The following is a 20,078-nucleotide window of genomic DNA, read 5'->3' as shown; positions in this document are numbered from 1 at the left end:
AGATAGTAGAAAACTCGGGTTCCTCAAACTGACTTGGTGACCTTCTGATACTCAGCATCCACTACAATACACTGCATTGTCATGCACTCAGTAAGAGTAGAGGCACGATCCATACTAATCATTCTAAGTAGCTTGAAACTCGGTAACCATTGGTGACTCAGTGAATATTGTGTCACTTGGTAAAAACTGAATCCATTGATAACCTTCTTCACTCGGTAAACGCTGATTCCTTCATTTATCTTGATTACTTGGTAAACACTGATTCTTTCATTTACCTTGTTTACGTGGTAAACACTGATTCCTTCATTTACCTTGTTTACACGATAAACACTAAGTTCTTTGTTTACCTTGATCACTCGGTAAACACTAAGTTCTTTTTTTACCTTGATCACTCGATAAACACTAAGTTCTTTTTTTACCTTGATCACTCGGTAAACACTAAGTTCTTTGTTTACCTTGATCACTCAGTAAACACTAAGTTCTTTGTTTACCTTGATCACTCGGTAAACACTAAGTTCTACTAATGACTCGATGAGCATTGACTACTTGGTAAACACTGCGAAGGTCGGTAACCATTAACTACTTGGAGAACACTCTTCTGCTCGGTAACCATTATGAACTCAGTAAATACTGCTGAATTGCCCATATGCTCAGTTTCCAAAGGAATGCTCAGTATAAACTATAGACTGAGTGATGAGCTCAGTAAGCATTCAGAATCGAATAAGTGTTGTAACTAATGACAAATATATCATAATTCTGAAAACACTAAGGCCTTGGGTAATTAGGAAGAAGAACTAAGGAAGAAATGTAAGGATGAGTAGCTGGTTGAGGCTCTTAGGAGATTTAAAGTAGAGCAGAAGGCAAAAGCTAGCCATTGGTTTGCTCTCATTAATACTGACAGAGTATAGATAGCAACTGACTTGAGCAAAGATCTTAAGTTACACCATGCATGTTTCATAGCAGAGTTTCTAGGGAAGATGTTGAGGCATGGATTACTAGCATGGAGAAGTATTTCGTAGTTTGGAACTATATAGGGAAATCTAGAGCAGTTTCGGCCACATTTTAGCTGATGGGTGAGGTAGCTACTTGGTGGAAAAACATGATGGATAAAAAGCAATTTCAGCATGGGGAAGTAACATGGGAAGCATTTTTGCATCTTTTTCGCAAATGATGGTTACCACAACTATTCTATGACAAGAAATCATCAAATTTCTACAAGATAGTTTAGGGGAACATGAACATCACACAATATCATGAGCACTTTTTTCATTTGGTGAAGTATGTTCTATAGTACCAACATGATGAGCTATTCAGATACCAAAAATTTGTGATGGGTTTGAAACTTGAGATTTATAGTGAGGTTGAAATGTAGGAGCCTAAAACCATGGAATTTGCATTGCATAAGGCCCTTAAGCAAGAACATAGGTTGAAGGATATTTACTCATCTAAATCCTCCAACTAGAAATATAAAATAAAGTTCTAGGATAACAGGTCTTATCAAGATAATAGGGGATATAAGGATGACAGACGAAAGGGAAATAGAAAGAAACAAATCAGGAACATGAAGGATAAGGATTAGGCAAATTGTGACAGAAATAAGAACAAGGGAAATTGGAACAACAACAAAATCCAAAACAACATAAATGGAAATGGAAGGAATGTAAACAATAGGGGTGATTAGAACAAAAATGATGACAAGAGAGGCCCTAGGATAAGATACTTTGTATGTGGCAGTAACCACTTTGCCACCGAGGGTCTACAATAATCTTATAGGAAGGACTTTCCAACTCAGCACTACATTCATGCTGTAGTTGATCACAAACAAGAAAATTATCAAGCCACTCCTATATAGATGTATGGTACACTTTTTGGGTACCTTGTTTCCATTCTTAAAGATACTAGTGGTATTGAAAGCTTTGTAGATCCTAAGATAGTTGCTAAGATACCTATTAAAGCTGGTTTTATGGCTGAACCTTGGACTGTCGAATATGGTAACATGGCTAAATGTAGGGTAGAACAATGCTTATTTTGTAGTGAGTTGGAACTCCCTAGTTTTCAAATAGAGGTCAACCTGTATGTAGCGCCTTTGGGTTCATACAATATTATCCTAGGAATCAATTGGTTAAGTCATCATAAAGCTTTAGTAAACTGTTAGGACAAGATGATTGGATGCCTTGATGAAATAGGTCACTCCATGATTATAAATGGTGTCAAATGACCATTTGAATTGTGAAAAATTTTAGAAATGCAATTGAACAAAGCTAAGAGGAAGGGTTGCGAGTTATATGTTGCCCATGTCAAGCATCTGGAAGAGATTCCACCTCAATTTGAAGATCACCAAATATTATAGGAATTTAGAGATGGGTTTCCTGATGATTTTTCCAAACTACCCCCTAAGAGGGAGTTCAATTTTTCCATAGACCTTGTGCCAAGAGCAGAACCACAATCTAAGGTTCCCTATCGCATGAATTCCATGGAGATGTATGATTTCAACACTCAACTTTAGGAACTCTTGGATAAAGGCTTCATTTGACCTAGTGTATCAATGTGGAGAGCTCCTATAATCTTCGTCAAGAATAAGGATGGTACCTTAAGGTTTTGCATTGATTATTGCATGCTAAAGAAGGTGACCATAAAGAATTGGTATCCTCTTCCAAGAATTGATGAATTTTTTGATCAAATGAAGGGAGCTACCGTATTCTCAAAAATTGATTTGAGATCTAGATATCACCAAATTCAAATTTAGGATGAAGACATACCTAAGACAACTTTTAGATCAAGGTATGGGCATTATGAGTTTGTAGTCTTACCTTTTGGACTAACAAACACATTTTCACTTTCATGAACTTGACGAACATCGTATTCAAAGATTGTCTTGATAAATTTATGGAGATATTTATTGATGATATTTTAATATACTCCAAGAATTTAGAAGAGCATGAAGAGAACTTGTGCATAGTCTTGTAGTGTTTGAGAGAGAGGAAGTTGTATGTGAAACTCTCTAAGTGTTCATTTTATCAGAAGGAGATCCACTACTTGGGGCATATTTTATCAGCTGATGGCATAGCAGTGGACCTTGCAAAGATTAAAGCCATCCTTGAATGGCCAACTCCATAGAATGTAAGTGAAGTTAGAAGTTTTATGGGTCTTTTTGGGCATTACAAGAAATTCACTAAGGGATTTTCTAGCATAGCAACATCGATCGCATCTCTTCAGTGCAAGGGTAAAAGATTTGAGTGGTCAGAAGCATGTGAAAAAGCCTTTTAGCTGCTTAAGAAAAGGCTTACCACTCCTATTTTGGTTATACTAGAACCTAATGGACATTTTTTTGTCAAAACAAATGCTTTCAGAGATGGGCTTGGGGATGTATTGATGTAGGATGGTAAGGTTTTTACTTACGAGTCCAAGAAGCTCAAATTGCATGAGTGAATTATGCTTCAAATTCTTCAACAATACTGGGAATGAAACAAAACATAATGTATCCTATACTCAAAGTTTTGACAGGTTGAGAGAAGCACAACAAAATGCATCCATCCCCACCCTCCCTATTTGCCACATTATACCCTTCCATAAGGAATTAAACAACAAGACTTAGCCCATCATTTAGTTACAACTATCTATCTCAGAATCTACTTGTTCACATACAAGATAAGTAAATTATGATTTAAGATATCATTTATAGTAGAAACTTAAACATGTAAAGAATGTCAAACATCAAGTAAAATAAGGTATAGGAAACATCAAGTAACACAAAGCATAGGATCAACCTTCGATGCCACGTTAGTTCTAATAAGTAATAGAACTTATATTCTTATTCAGCCATTTACATAAGATAGAAAAATCTGCATAAATACTTTCACATTTCTAAGTTTATGAGAAAAAATAACTAACAATCAAGGAGCTTATGTACCGTGTAATCAGTAAATAACATAAATTGACTTTGTTAAAGTTCAATTACAATTCAACACCTATATATATATATAGATAGATAGAATAAATACAAATTTTCTATTACTCCATTGTGAAGTTTTGAATGTCTTCATATAAATAGACAACATGCACTGGTGAGATCTACACCATGCTTACTAAGAGTTCTACCCTGTTTAGACTTATGACAAGCATTTGCACACATTTGCATTTGGAGTCTTTGGTAGATATACATAAGGGTATACATTTCTCAAATTGGTAATTACAATAGATATAAAAAAATCAATTTAATATTAACAATCTAATTCATGCCTAATATGTAGAGGATGTTCATTAATAGTCTGATTGTAAGGACACCATTCATGACCTTTCCATGCACCCACTTGTTTAGATTCAAGAAAATTTTGAAGTCTAATACTTACCTTAAAATATTCTTAATGTTTTTTTACGACTTAGTAATAATGAAAAAGTTCCAACTAACCACATCAACTTCTTTTAAGTAGAGATGATAGTCTAATTTAAGGAGATCTACATATCTTCTTCAAGACAATAGCAGGCTTTTGTACGACTAAGAAATTCACCCAAATTCTATTCCTTACTAGCCCAAAATCCATCTTGGAAAGTTAATAAAATGAAATGTCCCTTTTCTGATTTTTCATGATATTTCAAGCCTCAAATCAGATCTTTAAAATCAAACAACTAATATCCCAAAGATCCACCAAATTCCTCAAGAAACCCCAAATCGAGTATGCTGAAAATAGTACTAAAAGCTTCACAACTTCACAAATTATTAATAAATCTGAAAATGGAAATTTTTACAAAAATTTCAGCAGCATAAAAGCCTACAAATTGACATTTCCAGATCCGTATAGCCTTTACACAACATCTCAAAAATGTAGGACAAAAACTATGCTCATCGGGCTCCCGAAATAGCACAAAATATGCTCGAAAACACCACAAAAAAACTATTAATCTATCTCAAAAGTTTAATCACATCCCAATACATATATTCAGCTCTATTTTAACATTTAAAATTCTGATATACAGCAGCAACCCAAACTGAGATGAAATACTCAACTGAAAATACCAAACTCATACAAAAAACACACCCAAAAACCCACAAATCTGCACTGTTTAGCACAAAGGCAAACTCTGTATGAGCATGCACATGGAATGGCTTCAAACTCCCATTATTAGCCTTCTTGGAAACCTACAAGATCCCATTCTTGGGTTTCCTTCTCCACAGGTTTGGCAGCCTCTGAAGAACAACAAAGAAATGAGCAAAAATCAAGTTCTGGAATGAGCCCAAAATGCCTCCAAACCCCCTTAAAAGAGGGCATAACCCTAACTCACATCCAAGAGGGGTTAATAAAATATAATTTAATAATAATTTTTATTTATTAGTCCATTTTTTCCCAAAGATTAGCCCCTTTTTTTTGAAACTTCACCTTTTTGGGGCCTGCCTGCCTTAGCAAAGTTTATTATTTTTTTGAATTATTTGAAAAGGGGACATGACAAGTCCTCCCCTCCCAAATATTGCTTGTCCTCAAGCAATGAAGGTTGGAATTCTCAAGAATATGTGCTCCTTCCCAAGTTGCATCCTCTAGTGGTAATCCTTTCCATTTGACCAAATGCTCTATGACGCTCCTGTTTCTCAATGTTTTCTCTCTTGTATCCAAAATCTCTTCTGGTATCAAAACTAATTTCCCTTCATCATCAAGAGGTGGTAATTCTGTAGATACTATGGTTTTCTGGCCTAGAACCTTCTTTAGGCAAGATACATGGAAAATATTATGTATTTTTCTGTTTGGTGGGAGCTCCAATTCATAAGCTACCTCTCCTACCTTCTTGATGATTTTATAAGGCCCATAGAACCTTGGCTTGAGTTTCTCTGCCCCACTCCTCTTCAAGGTTCTTTGCTTGTATGGCTGCAACATAACAAATACCAAATCTCCTACCTCAAAAGATCTTTCAATCCTTTTCCTATCAGCATATATCTTTTGTTGGTTCTGTGCGTGTTGTAGGTTATCCTTGAGGGACCTTATTATGTCTTGGCTTTGCTTGATGAAATCACTTGCTGCGAGTACTCTGCTATCGGAAAGTATTAGATCAACAAAAGAAAGGGCATCATAACCATAAAGAGTAAGAAAAGGAGGTATACCAATAGACATGTGATGAGATGTATTGTAACAATACTCCCCTAGGTGTAACCATTTCACCCAAGCATGTTGTTGATTTGAAACATAGTTCCTCAAATATCCCTCTATCCATTTATTAACTATCTCTGTTTGTCCATCTATTTGAGGGTGATAGCTAGTACTGGGAGTGAGTGTTGGAAATATTCAAGATATAACAGTTTACTGAGAGGGGAGGGGTGAATCAGTAAACATAAAATCTTAAATCAATTCATATTAACCAGTAAAATATTTAATCACCTAATCTGCAGTATGTAGACATTCATAACACATAAGCACAGAGATTTTGGTGACCCAGAAACCTTCCAAAATAGAAAGTAAAATTGGGGTGGGGATGAAACCCACAAATCTTCTTTACTGCAGTAGGAAGTTAGCCGGTTAAGGCATACAATGATCACTTCTGGTGATCTGCCCTGTTAGGAGCATAAAGGATTGTTATATCCACCTTGTTAAAGGATTTGAAACATACTTCATAAGTATGCACTCTGTTAGGAGATTTAGTACAAAGACTGTTAAGTCTACCCTGTTAAAGGATTTATAAAAACTGATTCACCTATTAGAATGAAATAGTGGATCTGAATACAACTGATTGCTGATAAGATCCGCTATGCTCAGATTGTCCTTGATATGACAGATAAAACATTTCTGCTCCAATGCTGACCTTGCTGAAAACCTTCAAAATTCAGCTTACATGCTTTCGCACACATTCTTCACATTACATTTAGAATGATACAATACATTACATATATATACCATCCAAGTTAAAATTACATGCAATGGTCGGCTGAATAAAAGTAGACAAAATTTAACTGAGTCAGCCAAATAGCAAAACAAACTCAGTAGAACAAACTTCTTTGTTTATCGACTGAGCTCGGTTAACACTGAGTCCTATGTTAACTGACCGAACTCGGTTAACACTGCATCCGTCTTTACTCGGTTAATATTGAGTTCTTAATTAACCGACCGAACTCGGTTAATGCTGAGTTCTTAGTTAACTGACTGAACTCGGTTAATACTAAGTTCTATGTTAACCGATCGAACTCGGTTAATACTATGAGAAAAGTGTTGTCACTAATGGCAAATAACTTTATGCCAACAATCTCCCCCTTTGGCATTAGTGACAAAAACAATTATGTATCAAAGTTTATGTATAGAAATTGACATACATTTCAAAAAGTTTCCAAAATTGTAGATCTTATTAGATGTATGTCTCCCCCATACAATATGCACAGTATTTACAGATCAATACATATATCTTTGCACGGATAGCTCTGAAGTTCTGAAGTTCTATCTCCCCCTTTTTGACAATAATGCCAAATAACATATATTTACACTGGGATTTCAAAATGAGAGAGAAATTCTAAATGTACCTTGAGAATAAGAGCCAAAGTCTTATCCCAATTTTCTTGCAAAATTTTGCTGGAGGAGAGTGCAATTTGAATTTCTGCAGAAAGTTCAATCATATGATCTGCAACTGAGAAATTGTTGTCATGAATCAATGTTCTGGAATGAGCAATATGCTTTTGCATTGAAGTCATGACAGGAAGAATCATATTCTGGATATCTATGAGAGTAGACCTGATTCTTGCTTCCTCTCTCAGCAATTCTGCCTGTTTCTCTGACAAAAATCTTATTTTATGATGATGGGATGAACTTGTACTGAGGTCAGATTGCAGCACTTGGGCACTGACCTTCATATCCTCATCAATTTTATTCAACTTTTCTTTTATATCCTTGGTATACTTAGTAACATCACAGAGTTTTCCAAAAAGTGAAGTTACATTATTAAAAGAATTCTCAAAATTATTCAAAATTGTAGACAATTCTACCTAATTTAATGCAATATGCTGAGCAATGTGCTCAAGCACCTTATTGTCAAATTTCTTCTCTGCCTTTTCAATCAACTTTTCTTGGCCGGAGGTATCCTCATTGAATTTGTTTACAGCCTCTTCCAACTGAATCAAAATGTGTTGATTAGAATCTACTTCAACACCTATAGCCTCTGTTATAATATTTTTAGCACTCTTAATGATGCTATATTCTAGATCTCTTTCATGCTGTAGCTGTTTCTGCCTAGCCTTCTGCTCTAATAGCTGACTGAGCATTCTCATTTCATCAACTGATGCTGTATCAAGATCTATTTTAGGAAGGATAATGTCCTTATCCAAATCAATTTCCTCATCCAGTGTCTTGCTGGAAAACATGTATCTTTTTGCTTTTCCAGCAAAGACTTCATCTTGACCCCTGTGAACTGAGACTATAGTTGATGAGGCAGGGCTGGCTGATAAGACTGGAATAGGACTATGTAAAGGAAGACTAAGAGATGTGCAAATGGTATCAAAAATTGATGTTGCTGTACAGGATGGAGTGGAAGAGCTAATAGTTGCCAAAACTTGATTAAGAGAAGTCAAAATTGTAGTATCTGTAGGTACACTTATTATACATTCTGCAGTAGAGGTTGATGTGCATGATGAACTTACTGCAGAGACTGATGGAGACTCGGTTAATGAAGGTGGCTGCAGCTCGGTTAATGAAGTGATTGGCACTTGCATAGATGGTACACGGAGCTGAGAGGACTTACCAGTAGAAGCTATTTCCATAGTTGATGTAACTATTTTGGATGGAGAGTGTGGAAGAGATGCAATGACTTCAGCTACAATTTGTACTGGATCTTCTTCCACCTTTGCTTGTTCATCTTCTTTCTCCTCCATTTCTTTTTCAGCTTCTTCTTCCTCTAATTCTTTCTCAGCCTCTTCTTCCACTTCTAACATGATTGAATGAAGATCCCCTCGAATATCTTCAATATCATCATCATCTTCATCATCATCACTGTTGTCAATGTCCTTGATTTCAACAGTATCATCACTGGATTTGTGTAGATGATAGATGTTTTTCCACATGTTTGTTGCATCATTTACCACATGCTCAATGTCTTTGACAAGTATCAAACAGGTGTGGAATCTAATCATCATATTGCCTTCATGATCTTTTAGTGATGCTTTCACTTCAGCATTAGTGAAGCTCGGCAGGAGATTCTTTAGTGTCTGCTCATAGATGTCTTTTACAGTCTTGGTTGCAGCTTCCCATCTGATTTGCAACCTCTCCAATAGTTCTTTGGAGATCTGGGAGGCTATCTGGTCTAATGAGTATTTCCATTTACCCATCTTGTTCAGTACCAGTTCCTCAATCTGCATCTTTTCTTGTTTTGTTCTGGTTTCAAACTTCAATGCTTTGAAGTTTGTGAAGCTAGCACCTGCTTCTAATTGCTTCAATCTATCCTCAAATGTGAGTGGAGGCTTAACAAGTATAGGTTCTTTCTTTGCTTATCTTGTTCTCCTGGAGAAGATTGTAGAGGCTTGCCTTTTAGGTTTTGTGATGATCACCTTGCCTTTCTTTTGTTGAGGCTCCTTTTCCTTGTCTGACTCAGTTTCCTCTTCTTCTTCTTCGTCTTCTCCTTTGCCTTCTGTTATCATAAGAGAGCCAACTTCTGTCTTCAGTTGGGCTATCCTTCTCTTTCCTTTGCTAATGGCCTGAGGGATTTTAATTTGGAGCTCAATTCTGGCCTTAGCTTGATCATATGTTCCAAAAATTGGTTGCCTTGGGTCTACTGGTTCATTCACCAGTGCTTCTATGATATCCCTGGCTTCGTCAATTTTTACCTCATAGGGAAGAGGTTTCACCCATGCTACTCGAGGCCTGGCTGCCTGAATGTATACCTTGTCGCAATCTGCCATGAAGCATATGTCTTCCTTGTATTCTTCAACCAGTTTGGGTGGAATTCGGAACCTATGATTCATCTTTTCCTTAAATTCTTCAAAATAGTTATCCAAAATACTATCAAAATTTTCACCTAGTTCTGCAATGAACTCGTTTATCTGATAAAGAATTGGTATATCTTTTCTCCATACTACTGATCCCTTTGATGGAAAAGATTTCTGAATATAGAAGAATAAACAAATCAAAAGCGAACCGAATTTGCAGGGATTGTTCTTGGAGGTTCTAATGCTTTCCATATTCTTATTGAATTGGGATAAAAGTAATTCTGATAAATCAAATTCTAAATTCTTCTTCACTATTTTGTACGCCAGATCCACAGCTTCACAGGGTACACTGTTTGGACGGCTTGAACTATAGATTTTGTGAGCAATGATGTGAATTCCAAATCTCAATTCGACGTCAGCTACAGTATTCAACTTAAGTCCCCTACCATCCCATTCTGCTTGGGTCAGTTTCTGCAATTCCTCCCGACCTAGGGTTTTGGTAGACTTGGCTTTGCTCAGCATGGGGAGTCCAGTAATTTTGTTAATCATTTTCTTTGTGATGAGCACTGGTTGCTCTAACCACAATTGGCCATTGTGAACTCGACTGAGTACATACCTAACCCATTTAACTTGAAATTTCCTTGGCAAGTGCGAAATGTGGGTTAACCCTTTTGTTTCAAGATGCTTATGTTCGGGTTTTAGGTTTCCATCTATGCTCATTTCACCTAGGGCATTATCAATTTCTAGGTTTCCAAGTTCTTGAATAGAGCATTTAAAATGAGATCTTATATCATTGACAAGAAGTACCTTTGAAGGAATTTGAGATTGGGCACCATTAGGGTCCAGTGATTCTACAATAGCTGGTGCTAATTTGAAGTTCGGCGCCTTCCATTCCTCTCCTCTAACCAGCATTTTTGAGCCTTTCTTAGTCTTAGAGCTTCCACTTCCGAATGCCATTGTTACTTGGTAGGTGTAGAAAATTTTTGAATTGATTCTTTCGCTCTTTTGAAAAATTCGCTCGGAAATGTCTTAAGCTCGCTCTGAAATTGCAGAAAATACCTTAGCTCTTTGTTCGCAGTAAAAATTTAGATCAAATTTTGCCCCTTTTGATAGCAAATTTGCCATAAATGTTTTGGTACGATGGCAGAAGAAATGACAGGTTGTCATCCACTAGCTCGGTAGATATTATCAACTCGGCGATCGAAAGAAAATATTGAAGTACCGACCTTACTTGGTTAGGTCACGAACCGACCTTGCTCGGTTGACACAACATGGTCAATGAAACTTAGTTGTGACTGACCGAACTCGGCAAAGTCTCTTACCGACTCAACTCGGTAACTGCTACTCGGTTAATGAAGCTTTGTTACATCCAACCAAACTTGGTAAAGTATTGAACCGTCCTGGAGTCAGAGTGTATCTACAATACTAATTTGATCCATCTTCTTCCTTTGGAGCTGCATAGGATAAATTTTGGAAGATGCAGTTCCAATGTTTCTTATATGAATACTAATTGGAAATGGTAGAGTCACCCACCTCTTGAGTGACACTCCTATCTGACTTATCTTGTTCGGTAGATTTTGGAATCCATTGCTGCTTCATTTGCTTTCGAATGTTATCTGCTTTGATTTTCTTTTCATCTTCAATTCTTTTGATATTCATGCAATTTTTGGCTATATGACTGAGTTCTGTACATGTATAGCACCTTACAGTTGTGTCCTTTTTCCTTAGGTGATGTCTGGCACAATTCATGCAAGTATGTCCATACTCTCCATAATAGTGACATCTGCACCAGGTGTTGTAGTCCCATCCGAATATGGCTTTGACAAGTTGTTCAGCTGGATTGAATGATTTGGATTTGCACTGGAATGCCTTGTGACCATGCTTTTTGCATTTGTAACAATTGCCTTCAAATTTTGGTTTTTCTTTACACTCATTTGCCTTGTGACCATGCTGATTGCAGTTGAAGCACTTACCATTGAATTTTGCTTTCCCATTGCTCTAGCATTTGTTTGATGTATGACCTATCTTGCCACAATGATTACAAGTGGATCTTTTATTCCTTTGTTCACCTTGCTTGGAGGATTCACCAGCTTCTTTGTATCCAAGACCAGCTTTGCTTGTTTATTTTTGAAGATTCTGCTCATTCAATTGATTTACGTCTACCTGAGATTTCATCATCCTTTCATTGACTTGCCTTTCAGAGATTAGGTCATTTTCCAAGCTTTCATTGATTTGTCTTTCTGATCTCAAGTCATTCTGTAGACTTTCATTGATTTGCTTTTCAATGTTCAAATCATTCCTTATTCTTTCATTTTGTGCTCTGAGAATCCTGATTTCTTCATTTGCATTGGTGAGTTGGTCTATGAGATCTTCATACTGATGAGTTTGATTGCGGATTTCATGACTTCTATCTTCCAGTTCTTCTTGTGCTTTGTTTCTTTGATCCAAAGCTTCACATAGCTTGATTGACTGTATTTCTTGTTCTCTCTTAAGCTTTCTTACCTCTTCTTGCAGAGATCCATTCTTTTCTAGAAGTTCTTTGATTGCTTGGTCAGCTTCTTCTGAATTGCTTGATGGTAACAGGTCTTCAATCTTCACTTCAACATACTGATGATCATTCATTTGTTATGCAAGATCCTTTCTTCTTTTTAGGGATTGAGAAAGATGTTCCTTTGCTTCTTTAAGTTGAACCATGGCCATTTCAAGATCTAACTTTTCATTTTCTATAACTTTCTCCAATCTGAATATCTCCATTGACTTTGATCTTTGCTCAAGCTGTCAAGCTTTGTCCTGAGAACCAAGTTAGCTCTGATACCAATTGTTGGAAATATTCAAGATATAACAGTTTACTGAGAGGGGAGGGGTGAATCAGTAAACATAAAATCTTAAATCAATTCATATTAACCAGTAAAATATTTAATCACCTAATCTGCAGTATGTAGACATTCATAACACATAAGCACAGAGATTTTGGTGACCCAAAAACCTTCCAAAATAGAAAGTAAAACTGGGGTGGGGATGAAACCCACAAATCTTCTTTACTGCAGTAGGAAGTTAGCCGGTTAAGGCATACAATGATCACTTCTAGTGATCTGCCCTGTTAGGAGCATAAAGGATTGTTATATCCACCTTGTTAAAGGATTTGAAACATACTTCATAAGTATGCACTCTGTTAGGAGATTTAGTACAAAGACTGTTAAGTCTACCCTGTTAAAGGATTTATAAAAACTGATTCACCTGTTAGAATGAAACAGTGGATCTAAATACAACTGATTGCTGATAAGATCCGCTATGCTCAGATTGTCCTTGATATGACAGATAAAACATTTCTGCTCCAATGCTGACCTTGCTGAAAACCTTCAAAATTCAGCTTACATGCTTTCGCACACATTCTTCACATTACATTTAGAATGATACAATACATTACATATATATATCATCCAAGTTAAAATTACATGCAATGGTCGGCTGAATAAAAGTAGACAAAATTTAACTGAGTCGGCCAAATAGCAAAACAATCTCGGTAGAACAAACTTCTTTGTTTATCGACTGAGCTCGGTTAACACTGAGTCCTATGTTAACTGACTGAACTCGGTTAACACTGCATCCATCTTTACTCGGTTAATATTGAGTTCTTAATTAACTGACCAAACTTGATTAATGCTGAGTTCTTAGTTAACCGACTGAACTCGGTTAATACTAAGTTCTATGTTAACCGACCGAACTCGGTTAATACTGTGAGAAAAGTGTTGTCACTAATGGCAAATAACTTTATGCCAACAGTGAGTTTAGTTCCTGCCAAATGAAAGAGCTCCTTCCAAAAAGAGCTGAGGAATCTACTGTCCCGGTCACTAACAATGTTTCTAGGCAAACCATGTAATCTAAAAATTTCCTTGAAGAACAATTCGGCCACTTGTGATGCCTTGAAATCAGATGTGATAGGAAAGAAATGTGCATACTTAGTTAGTCTATCTACCACCACATATATGCAATCCTTACCTTGAACCTTGGGCAAACCAGTGATGAAGTCCATGGAAATACTTTCCCATTTTTGTTCAGGAATAGGAAGTGGCTGCAACAACCCTGCAGGAAAATTTTGCTCACTCTTGCTTTGTTGGCATACCATACATTCGTTAATGTGTTTAAGAACATCCTCCTTCATACCCTTCCATGAAAATTGCTCTCGAATTTGCCTGTATGTCTTGAAGTATCCATGATGACCAGTCAAAGGTGTGTCATGAAAGGCCCTCAATATCCTCTCCTTAGTTTTTGATCCTGGCACTAAGAAGATCCTGTTCTTGTAATAAATCAATTCATCAAAAACCCGAGGCTATTATGGTCTGTCTTTACAATGAATCTCCCACATACCAAATATTGTCTAAACTTATGAAGTGCATGCATGATTGCCAACATTTCCTTATCATAGATGGAGTAAACTTTCTCTGATTGATTTAATTTTCTACTCTCAAATGCTATTGGATGTCCCCTTTGAGTTAGGACAACCCCTATACCTTCTCCAAAAGCATCACATTCAACAACAAAAGGTAAAGAGAAATATGGAATTGCAAGCACAGGGCATGAACTCATTACCTCCTTAAGCTTATCAAATGTTTTTTGTGCCTCTTCTGTCCAAACAAAAGCTCCTTTCTTTGTCAAATCAGTCAAGGGGGAAGCAAGTTGAGAAAATCCCTTGACAAATCTCCTATAGTAGCTACACAACCTAAAGAAACCTCTCAACTGTGTAAGATTAGTTTGTGGAGGCCAATCCAAAATTGCCTGGATTTTTTGTTGATCAACCTGTACTCCTTTAGAACTTATAATATGTCCCAAATATAGGATCTCTGTCAAACCAAACTCACATTTAGATAGCTTAGCATAGAAGGATTGCTGCTCCAAGATTCCCAAAACAGTGTCTATGTGCTTTAGATGCTCTTCCCATGTTTTACAGTATATCAAGATATCATCAAAAAATACCAAAACAAATTTTTAAAGATGCTGGTTGAATACCTTATTTGTACAAGATTGGAATGTTGTAGGTGCATTAGTGAGTCCAAATGGCATAACAAGAAATTCAAAGTGCCCATAGTGACATCTGAAAGCAGTCTTTTCCACATCTTCACTCCTCATTCGGATTTGATGGTACCCTGATCTTAAGTCAATTTTTGAGAAATATACAGCACCATGTAACTCATCAATGAGTTCATCTATGCATGGTATAGGATACCTATTTTTTATGGTCTTCTTGTTTAGAGCCCTGTAGTCTATACACATTCTCATTGTACCATCCTTTTTCTTGACAAGTACCACAGATGATGCAAATGGACTAGAGCTAGGCCTTATGAATCCCATGTCCAAGAGTTCTTTAATAGTTTTTTCAATTTCTTCCTTATAACCTCTTGGATGGCGGTATGGGGTTGTTATAACTGGTTTGGCACCCTGTTCTAACTCTATAACATGCTCAAAACCTCTATCTGGTGGTAATCCTGGAGGCAAATCATTGAAAACTATACTATGCTTATCAAGAATATTTTGAATTTCAAAATGGAAATTACCTTGATTCTTTGGAGAGCTTGTTGGTTGGATTATGACTCCTGCTGCCCATGTTTCTTGTCCTCGTTGAAAAGTCCTCTCCATCCTCTTTGCAGAGACCGCCTTAGGTGCTCCATTCGATAAACCTCTCAATATGACTTCTTTCCCATTGGAATGAAATTTAAACTCCATAGTTTGATGGTTCATGTAATAACCTCCGATAGAGTGCAACCATTGAACACCCAATACAAGATCTATCTCCCCAATACCAACCACATAGAAGTCATCACATAACTCATAATCTCCTAAGGTCATCTTGAGTTGTTTCACCACCCGTGTGCAAGGCATAGTGAATCCATCAGCTACCATAACATTGAATCCCTCAAAATCTTCTGCTTTAAGCCCTCTTTTCATGACAAATCCCTCATCAATAAAATTGTGAGTTGCCCCACTATCAAGAAGAACTGTCAACCTTTGCCCTGCTAGTACCCCTCGAATTCGAAAGGGATGGTATCTTGGGACTCCTGATAATGCTGCTAAAGTGCCACCCTTGCTGGTTTCTTTTTCTTTATCTTCTTTTACCTCCTCCTTAGTATCATGAAATTCCTCATGCTCATCTGAATCAGATTCTGAAGCAACTTCAATATAGTGCACTTGACCTTTTCCCAAACATCTGTGTCCTGGAGCCCATGGTTCTCTACAAGTAAAACAAAGCTTTTTCCTTCGTAATTCACTCCTAGTCTCTTCATCTACCTTATTTTTTACCACATTTATCACATCTTTTGGTGGTAGTGTTGGGAAAGTCTTTTTTTGAAAATTTCCCTTATGTTGCCAAAGATTTGGGGGTTTTTGATTAGTGATTGATTTCATAGGCACACAAGTTTCAAGTTGCAAGCTTCTTTTGATAGCTTCCTGTAAGGTTGAGGGTGAGAAAGCCTTAACCAAAACCTTAATAGAATATTCTAAACCATCAAGAAAAAGATAAAAAATCCTCTTTTCACTCATATCAGGTACCATAATAGACACTTTTTGAAACTCTTCTATATACTCATTAACTGATTTGGTTTGCTTCAACTTTGACAATTCTTTAAAGTACTCTTCATCATCCTTGAGGTCAAATTTGTCTATCACTCTTTGACTAAAATCATCAAATGTAGATACTTGATCATGACCTTGAGTAGTCATTCCATGATACCACCAATCAGAGGCTGCATCTTCCAAGTGTAGACTTGCAAATTGAACAACATCACTCTCCTTCATGGGGTTAAGTGTGAAGAAAGTCTGTAATTTTTGTAGCCATGCTCTGGCTGAAATTTTGTTTGTTCCATCAAAGGTAGGTGCTGTAAACTTGCTTATTTTATTTTTGAGCTCTCTTCCACTTATGTCATTCTCCCTCCTATTCTCTTTCTTGGACATCAAAGTGTTCATCATATCCACATATTCTCTAAAAGGAACCGAACTACGAAAGTCATCATCTAAGCCATTATAAGTAGCTTTTAATGTAATCAAGTTACCTGTAACCTCTTCCATGGGATTAATGGCTGGATTTGGTACTGGTGGCTCGTCTGTAGGCAAGAAAATAGTTTTAGTTGATTTAGATGGTGTGGATTTCAGATTTCTTGGCTCCTCTGAAGTGCTCCCTTTCTCATTAATAGATGCAACTCCTTGTAGTTTTTCTGTCAATATTCGCAAGGCCTCTCTAGTTTCTGCTAAACTATCTGCTGTTTGTTTCTGAGTATTTTGGATCTCTTGGAAAAATTTCTTTGCCATCTCATTTGGATCAGCCATACTTTTCCCTTCCTTGGATTTTGTACTTTTACTTCCAATTGGAGGTTTGATCAAAATTTTTTTATTCTTTTCTCGCTGCAAATATCTTTTTTCTCTTTCACTTAGTTGCATGCGACCATAAATTTTGACATGCAACTGATTAGAAGCAACATGCAACCATAGAATATGACATGCAAGATCTGGGTAGTTGTCAAAACTGACATGCAAGATCTGGGTAGTTGTCAAAACTGACATGCAAGATCTGGGTAGTTGTTAAAGCTGACATGCAAACTTCTACAAACCCTCAGGCTGGCAAGATCATGGCTCTGATACCACTAAAATGTCCCTTTTCTGATTTTTCATGATATTTCAAGCCTCAAATCAGATCTTTAAAATCAAACAACTAATATCCCAAAGATCCACCAAATTCCTCAAGAAACCCCAAATCGGGTATGCTGAAAATAGTGCTAAAAGCTTCACAACTTCACAAATTATTAATAAATCTGAAAATGGAAATTTTTACAGCAATTTCAGCAGTATAACAGCCTACAAATTGAAATTTCCAGATCTGTATAGCCTTTACACAACAACTCAAAAATGTAGGACAAAAACTATGCTCATCGAGCTCCCGAAATAGCACAAAATATGCCGAAAACACCACAAAAAAACTAATAATCTATCTCAAAAGTTTAATCACATCCCAATACATATATTCAACTCTATTTTAACATTTAAAAGTCTGATATACAGCAGCAACCCAAACTGAGATGAAATACTCAACTGAAAACACCAAACTCATACAAAAAACACACCCAAAAACCCACAAATCTACACTGTTTAGCACAAAGGCAAACTCTGTATGAGCATGCACATGGAATGGATTCAAACTCCTGTTCTTAGCCTTCTTGGAAATCTACAAACTCCCATTCTTGGGTCTCCTTCTCCACAGGTTTGGCAGCCTCTGAAGAACAACAAAGAAATGAGCAAAAATCAAGTTCTGGAATGAGCCCAAAATGCCTCCAAACCCCCTTAAAAGAGGGCATAACCCTAACTCACGTCTAAGAGGGGTTAATAAAATATAATTTAATAATAATTTTTATTTATTAGTCCATTGTTTTCCAAATATTAGCCCCTTTTTGCTGAAACTTCACCTTTTTAGGGCCTGCCTGCCTTAGCAAAGTTTATTATTTTTTTAATTATTTGAAAAGGGGACATGACATAAAAATGAAAAAAGACAAGAACATTCCACTCATAGTTTGAAAAGAGAGAGAATTGAAAAATAAGTTATCGATTATCAAGTAAGTCAATAGTTGCACTCAGCCTCCTACTCTCTTAATTAAATCCAAAGTATGTTAATTAAGGAGAATGTCTTAGTTTAGTCTAAAGAAAACCAAAAACTTTGAGATAGAATATACAGATGGTAGACTCAATAAATAACTCTTTGCTTTCAAAAAAACCAAATTTGAATTAGGAAGCAAACACTACATTCTTTAAAATTTCCTAAGCAAAACAGAGTTTTGAAAAAAAGGAGTGATTGAATATGGATAGAGAGCTTGGTACTCGTTATGTAAAAATCTAAGCTCTTTAGTTACTTATCCAGCCACCATTGGTCTCCTTTTTCCTCCCTTCTTGCCGTCAATCTCCAACTCATTCTTCTAATTCCCTTTTTAACAAAGCATGGTTCACACAAAGTGATGGTTTGTGTTTCCCCACTCCCCCTCTACTACCATCTTTTCCTCCAACTCCCATTCTCGCTCCCCTCTCTTTTAGAATTCAGGTTGAATGTTTAATAAATATCCTCTTCACTCCCTTCATGCTTCTCCCATAACATTAATTGTACTCAATGTCATTCTGGAAATATAAAAGAATCCCATATATATATATATATATTAGCACAAAAATATATACCACTATCTTGTTAAAATTTATGAACAACATTTAAGTAAAATAGGTTTTGTACATCTGCATAATTATTTATGGAACATTATATATAAAAGAAAAAGAATACTTAAAACACTGACATTCTCTTTCATTTTTTTAACATAACATTATTGAATTAAAAAAAAAAACATTAACATTTCCTTAAAAAAATCTTTTAAAACTTCTACATGGTGTGTGGGTCGCTAAGGATGATCCATCCATCCCCTTCTGAGAGGCTAAACCTCAATCAAACTCTCATCTCATCGATCCTACATTCCCTCAAACACTCGCAAATAAAATTGAGTCAATTTTTGATAAAGATAACTAATCAAAATCTTAAGCATCGTAATAAAAAAATGTAATAATTTATGCATGAATACCCATAATGCATCATAATCACGAAACGTAACTTATAACATCATCATCTAAAAGTCCATTTCATCATCATAATTTTTTTTTAATAAGCCTAATCATGTTTAACATTAATAACATCATGATAAAATTTCAATGGATTAATTCAAGACCTAAGTTGCGAAAGAATGGGGAGTGGAGCGTGCGGAGGAAGGGGGTATGGGTCTTTGAATCAGCAGCTAGGTGGGAATTGGGAGAACACGGGCGTTGGGGGGCAATCTGTAGCTACAAGGCAGGAATCAGAGGTGAATGATGCAGACGCCTCAAAGGATGGGGACCCACGGGAGTTGCTGCCTCACCCAGGTGAGAAGATTCCTCCCCTTCACTCGGGTGGTAGGCCAGCTGGGGCCTGGGGATGCTGGTCAAACCTTTTTGGAGTAAAACCATCAGGTAAGTTGACTTTCTCGAAAGTCATTGATAAATCAGACAAGGAGAAGGGTATCTTTGCTCTGGAAGTTCCTTGAGAAATTATAGACCACAATATCCTCAGTATGGAAAATACTCTGGTGGGAAAATTTATAGGGCCAAGGCCCAACATAGATGTTGTGAGGGTTTTTTCTAGAAACAA

General features: G+C 36.6%; 1 pseudogene; it reads left to right on the top strand.

The window, feature by feature from the left end:
- Window positions 1-19,638: 19,638 nt before the first annotated feature.
- The window catches only part of LOC149541340 (uncharacterized), a 66,720-nt pseudogene continuing 66,280 nt past the window's right edge, over window positions 19,639-20,078 (top strand).

The sequence above is a fragment of the Cupressus sempervirens genome, chromosome 8 (genome assembly GCF_028749045.1).
Source record: "Cupressus sempervirens isolate cs-2001-9-10 chromosome 8, ASM2874904v1, whole genome shotgun sequence".
NCBI classification, from domain to species: Eukaryota; Viridiplantae; Streptophyta; class Pinopsida; order Cupressales; family Cupressaceae; genus Cupressus; species Cupressus sempervirens.
Note: the sequence above shows the minus strand (reverse complement) of the source record. Positions and strands in the feature narration are given on the sequence as shown.